This window comes from Salvelinus alpinus, unplaced genomic scaffold, assembly GCF_045679555.1.
Source record: "Salvelinus alpinus unplaced genomic scaffold, SLU_Salpinus.1 scaffold_640, whole genome shotgun sequence".
In the NCBI taxonomy this organism is placed as follows: Eukaryota; Metazoa; Chordata; class Actinopteri; order Salmoniformes; family Salmonidae; genus Salvelinus; species Salvelinus alpinus.
Window position 1 is genome coordinate 1 of NW_027256580.1, and position 6,158 is coordinate 6,158.

General features: G+C 42.2%; 6 non-coding genes across 6 annotated transcripts; all 6 read right to left on the minus strand.

Moving 5' to 3' along the window:
• Positions 1 to 2,365: 2,365 nt before the first annotated feature.
• On the minus strand, positions 2,366 to 2,438 carry trnak-cuu (transfer RNA lysine (anticodon CUU)). The gene has a single exon. It is a non-coding gene; the product is annotated as a tRNA-Lys (tRNA).
• Positions 2,439 to 3,035: 597 nt separating this feature from the next.
• Positions 3,036 to 3,108, minus strand: trnak-cuu (transfer RNA lysine (anticodon CUU)). The gene has a single exon. It is a non-coding gene; the product is annotated as a tRNA-Lys (tRNA).
• Positions 3,109 to 3,553: 445 nt separating this feature from the next.
• Positions 3,554 to 3,626, minus strand: trnak-cuu (transfer RNA lysine (anticodon CUU)). The gene has a single exon. It is a non-coding gene; the product is annotated as a tRNA-Lys (tRNA).
• Positions 3,627 to 4,064: 438 nt separating this feature from the next.
• Positions 4,065 to 4,137, minus strand: trnak-cuu (transfer RNA lysine (anticodon CUU)). Its single transcript has one exon. It is a non-coding gene; the product is annotated as a tRNA-Lys (tRNA).
• A 597-nt stretch (positions 4,138 to 4,734) lies between these two features.
• On the minus strand, positions 4,735 to 4,807 carry trnak-cuu (transfer RNA lysine (anticodon CUU)). The gene has a single exon. It is a non-coding gene; the product is annotated as a tRNA-Lys (tRNA).
• Positions 4,808 to 5,520: 713 nt separating this feature from the next.
• trnak-cuu (transfer RNA lysine (anticodon CUU)) lies at positions 5,521 to 5,593 on the minus strand. Its single transcript has one exon. It is a non-coding gene; the product is annotated as a tRNA-Lys (tRNA).
• Between the last annotated feature and the right edge of the window lie 565 nt (positions 5,594 to 6,158).

Here is a 6,158-nt window from a genome sequence, read left to right on the forward strand (position 1 = left end):
AAGTGAGTTCGTGCTTCGGAAGAGAAAAGTTTCGCCCAAAGTGGGGCTCGAACCCACGACCCTGAGATTAACCTTTACCGAACCTCAACCCCGTATCCGGGATCACCCCCCACCCCCCACACACTGATTAGCATAGATAGCATAGCTTCAGAAGTAGATAGTAGCATCTAAATATCATTAAATCACAAGTCCAAGACACCAGATGAAAGATACAGATCTTGTGAATAAAGCCACCATTTCAGATTTTTAAAATGTTTTACAGGGAAGACAAAATATGTAAATCTATTAGCTAAACACGTTAGCAAAATACACCACTATTCTAACTCCATCAGTTTCTTACTCCTTCAGGTGCTATCACCAATTCGGCTCAACTAAGATATTGATATCCACTAACCAAGAAAAAACCTCTTCAGATGACAGTCTGATAACATATTCATGGTATAGGATAGTTTTTGTTAGAAAAAAGTGCATATTTCAGGTAGAAATCACAGTTTACAATTGCACCGACCATCGCAAATCGACTAGAATTACTAGATAGAGCAACGTGTATGACCAATTTACTCATCATAAAACATTTCATAAGAATAGACAAAGCATAGCAATGGAAAGACCCAGATCTTGTGATTCCAGACAATATTTCAGATTTTCTAAGCGTTTTACAGCGAAAACACAATAAATCGATAAGTTAGCATACTACATGTGAAAACGTTACCAGAGCATCGATTCCAGCCAAAGAGCGCTATAACGTAATCACCGCCAAAAGATATTAATTTTTTCACTAACCTTCTCAGAATTCTTCCGATGACACTCCTGTAACATCATTTTACAACATACATATACAGTTTGTTCGAAAAGGTGCATATTTAGCCATACAAAACCGTGGTTACACAATGAAAATACTAGGAAATCAAGCCTCAATATGTCTGACGTCATCTATCAGAGTGATCTAGTTTAATTAAAAGCTAATCATATACTTGACTAAAAAATACAGGGTTGACAGGAATCGAAAGACAAATTAGTTCTTAATGCAACCGCTGATTTACATTTTTAAAATTATCCTTACTTTTCAATACAGGGTTGGCCAAGTGAAGCTATACAAAACAAAATGGCGATGTATGCGTTTAAAATATTTCGACAGAAACACGGTTTATCATATTAAATATTGCTTACTTTTGAGCTGATCTTCCATCATATTCTTGGGCAATGTATCCTTTCTATGTTATAAACGTCTTTTGGTCGATAGATGTCCTCTGTCCTTCGAAATGTCCACTAACAACGACCGAGACCGCGAAACGTTCCCAAAGCTAGAAAGTGCACGACAAAGAAATTCCTCAGAATCGCACTAAACGGATATAAATTGCTATAAAACGGTTTAAATTAACTACCTTATGATGTTTCTAAGTCCTATATCGAATTAAATTACAGACGGATACATTTCAAGTTGATAACCGAGCCTGTGAAAATGGCGTCCGGAGGTCCCATCCTGCGTAAGGGCTTGCGTCGAAAGGGGGGCTACTCTCACTCCTTGGTGTTTTATAACCTCTGAGAGCTACCTAGAAGGCCCATTCCACTTCTCATTGGTTACTGACATCCAGGGGAAGGCGGGTGCAGTTCGTGTCGTGCCATAGGATAGACAGAGACCTTAAAAACTGATCTGAAACCAGAGCTTCGCTCTCAGACCTTTCACTGTCTGTCATGGATTTCGCTGTAGAAATTTTTCTGGGTCACCCACAGACATAATTTCAACGTTGTATGAAACTAGAAGGTGTTTTCTATCCAATATAATTAATAATATGCATATTGTACGAGCAAGAATTGAGTACTAGGCAGTTTAATTTGGAGACGACAAAATGCTAATTCGGAACAGCACCCCCTGTAGTCGCAAGAAGTTAAGAGTCTCATGCTCTACCGACTGAGCTAGCCAGGCACCTCAACAGTAATAATTAATTGGTCTGAATATCGTACAGCTCTGTTTGAGCAAAATATGGTGATCAGTGAGAGTGTTGTTTATGGATCCTGTGGTGCATTTGGTTAGCGTGTTATACTTATACAGCAGTTTGCAGCAAATCGATGTCAAGGTTGTGAGTTTGAGGCTCAGCAGATGCAATTATTTTTCTTGATCCCTCTGCCTGTCTATTTCTTGTCGAGAAAAGGAGCATTTATTTACCCCATTTAGGAGGACGTTTCATAGGTAAGTCATTGAGATAACAGATGAGAGTGCAGGCACAGCTTGGATTCAAATCCAAAGTCTTCTGTAACACCAGCTATGCCTGACACGTCAGCAATGCCGGGTGGCAAGCCTGCTCGAAAGTCCAAGCGGATGGCTGTTTGCAAAGTGAGTTCGTGCTTCGGAAGAGAAAGGTTTCGCCCAACGTGGGGCTCGAACCCACGACCCTGAGATTAAGAGTCTCATGCTCTACCGACTGAGCTAGCCAGGCACCTCAACAGTAATAATTACTTGGTCTGAATATCGTACAGCTCTGTTTGAGCAAAATATGGTGATCAGTGAGAGTGTTGTTTATGGATCCTGTGGTGCATTTGGTTAGCGTGTTATACTTATACAGCAGTTTGCAGCAAATCGATGTCAAGGTTGTGAGTTTGAGGCTCAGCAGATGCAATTATTTTTCTTGTACCCTCTGCCTGTCTATTTCTTGTCGAGAAAAGGAGCATTTATTTACCCCATTTAGGAGGACGTTTCATAGGTAAGTCATTGAGATAACAGATGAGAGTGCAGGCACAGCTTGGATTCAAATCCAAAGTCTTCTGTAACACCAGCTATGCCTGACACGTCAGCAATGCTCGAAAGTCGAGAAAAGGAGCATTTATTCAAACCATTTAGGAGGACGTTTCATTGGTAATAAGTATGTCATTGAGATAAAAGGTCAGAGTGAAGGTATAGCTAGGATTCAAATCCATAGTCTTCTGTAACACCAGCTATGCCTGACACGTCAGCAATGCAGGGTGGCAAACCTGCTCGAAAGTCCAAGCGGATGGCTGTTTGCAAAGTGAGTTCGTGCTTCGGAAGAGAAAAGTTTCGCCCAACGTGGGGCTCGAACCCACGACCCTGAGATTAAGAGTCTCATGCTCTACCGACTGAGCTAGCCAGGCACCTCAACAGTAATAATTACTTGGTCTGAATATCGTACAGCTCTGTTTGAGCAAAATATGGTGATCAGTGAGAGTGTTGTTTATGGATCCTGTGGTGCATTTGGTTAGCGTGTTATACTTATACAGCAGTTTGCAGCAAATCGATGTCAAGGTTGTGAGTTTGAGCCTCACCAGATGCAATTATTTTTCTTGTACCCTCTGCCTGTCTATTTCTTGTCGAGAAAAGGAGCATTGCTTCAAACCATTTAGGAGGACGTTTCATTGGTAATAAGTATGTCATTGAGATAAAAGGTCAGAGTGAAGGTATAGCTAGGATTCAAATGCATTGTCTTCTGTAACATCAGCTATGCCTGACACGTCAGCAAAGCAGGGTGGCAAGCCTGCTCGAAAGTCCAAGCAGATGGCTGTTTGCAAAGTGAGTTCGTGCTTCGAATGAAGAAAAATTCACCCAACGTGGGGCTCGAACCCACGACCCTGAGATTAAGAGTCTCATGCTCTACCGACTGAGCTAGCCAGGCACCTCAACAGTAATAATTACTTGGTCTGAATATCGTACAGCTCTGTTTGAGCAAAATATGGTGATCAGTGAGAGTGTTGTTTATGGATCCTGTGGTGCATTTGGTTAGCGTGTTATACTTATACAGCAGTTTGCAGCAAATCGATGTCAAGGTTGTGAGTTTGAGGCTCAGCAGATGCAATTATTTTTCTTGATCCCTCTGCCTGTCTATTTCTTGTCGAGAAAAGGAGCATTTATTTACCCCATTTAGGAGGACGTTTCATAGGTAAGTCATTGAGATAACAGATGAGAGTGCAGGCACAGCTTGGATTCAAATCCAAAGTCTTCTGTAACACCAGCTATGCCTGACACGTCAGCAATGCCGGGTGGCAAGCCTGCTCGAAAGTCCAAGCGGATGGCTGTTTGCAAAGTGAGTTCGTGCTTCGGAAGAGAAAGGTTTCGCCCAACGTGGGGCTCGAACCCACAACCCTGAGATTAAGAGTCTCATGCTCTACCGACTGAGCTAGCCAGGCACCTCAACAGTAATAATTACTTGGTCTGAATATCGTACAGCTCTGTTTGAGCAAAATATGGTGATCAGTGAGAGTGTTGTTTATGGATCCTGTGGTGCATTTGGTTAGCGTGTTATACTTATACAGCAGTTTGCAGCAAATCGATGTCAAGGTTGTGAGTTTGAGGCTCAGCAGATGCAATTATTTTTCTTGAACCCTCTGCCTGTCTATTTCTTGTCGAGAAAAGGAGCATTTATTCAAACCATTTAGGAGGACGTTTCATAGGTAAGTCATTGAGATAACAGATGAGAGTGCAGGCACAGCTTGGATTCAAATCCAAAGTCTTCTGTAACACCAGCTATGCCTGACACGTCAGCAATGCTCGAAAGTCGAGAAAAGGAGCATTTATTCAAACCATTTAGGAGGACGTTTCATTGGTAATAAGTATGTCATTGAGATAAAAGGTCAGAGTGAAGGTATAGCTAGGATTCAAATCCATAGTCTTCTGTAACACCAGCTATGCCTGACACGTCAGCAATGCAGGGTGGCAAACCTGCTCGAAAGTCCAAACGGATGGCTGTTTGCAAAGTGAGTTCGTGCTTCGGAAGAGAAAAGTTTCGCCCAACGTGGGGCTCGAACCCACGACCCTGAGATTAAGAGTCTCATGCTCTACCGACTGAGCTAGCCAGGCACCTCAACAGTAATAATTAATTGGTCTGAATATCGTACAGCTCTGTTTGAGCAAAATATGGTGATCAGTGAGAGTGTTGTTAATGGATCATGTGGTGCATTTGGTTAGCGTGTTATACTTATACAGCAGTTTGCAGCAAATCGATGTCAAGTTTGTGAGTTTGAGGCTCAGCAGATGCAAGTATTATTCTTGAACCCTCTGCCTGTCTATTTCTTGTCGAGAAAAGGAGCATTTATTTAAACCATTTAGGAGGACGTTTCATAGGTAAGTCATTGAGATAACAGGTGAGAGTGCAGGCACAGCTTGGATTCAAATCCATAGTCCTCTGTATCACCAGCTATGCCTGACACGTCAGCAATGCTCGAAAGTCAAAGCGGATCATGTGGTGCATTTGGTTAGCGTGTTATACTTATACAGCAGTTTGCAGCAAATCGATGTCAAGTTTGTGAGTTTGAGGCTCAGCAGATGCAAGTATTATTCTTGAACCCTCTGCCTGTCTATTTCTTGTCGAGAAAAGGAGCATTTATTTAAACCATTTAGGAGGACGTTTCATAGGTAAGTCATTGAGATAACAGGTGAGAGTGCAGGCACAGCTTGGATTCAAATCCATAGTCTTCTGTATCACCAGCTATGCCTGACATGTCAGCAATGCTCGAAAGTCAAAGCGGATGGCTGTTTGCAAAGTGAGTTCGTGCTTCGGAAGAGAAAGGTTTCGCCCAACGTGGGGCTCGAACCCACGACCCTGAGATTAAGAGTCTTATGCTCTACCGACTGAGCTAGCCAGGCACCACAACAGTAATAATTACTTGGTCTGAATATCGTACAGCTCTGTTTGAGCAAAATATGGTGATCAGTGAGAGTGTTGTTTATGGATCCTGTGGTGCATTTGGTTAGCGTGTTATACTTATACAGCAGTTTGCAGCAAATCGATGTCAAGGTTGTGAGTTTGAGCCTCACCAGATGCAAGTATTTTTCTTGTACCCTCTGCCTGTCTATTTCTTGTCGAGAAAAGGAGCATTTATTCAAACCATTTAGGAGGACGTTTCATAGGTAAGTCATTGAGATAACAGATGAGAGTGCAGGCACAGCTTGGATTCAAATCCAAAGTCTTCTGTAACACCAGCTATGCCTGACACGTCAGCAATGCTCGAAAGTCGAGAAAAGGAGCATTTATTCAAACCATTTAGGAGGACGTTTCATTGGTAATAAGTATGTCATTGAGATAAAAGGTCAGAGTAAAGGTATAGCTAGGATTCAAATCCATAGTCTTCTGTAACACCAGCTATGCCTGACACGTCAGCAATGCAGGGTGGCAAACCTGCTCGAAAGTCCAAGCGGATGGCTGTTTGCA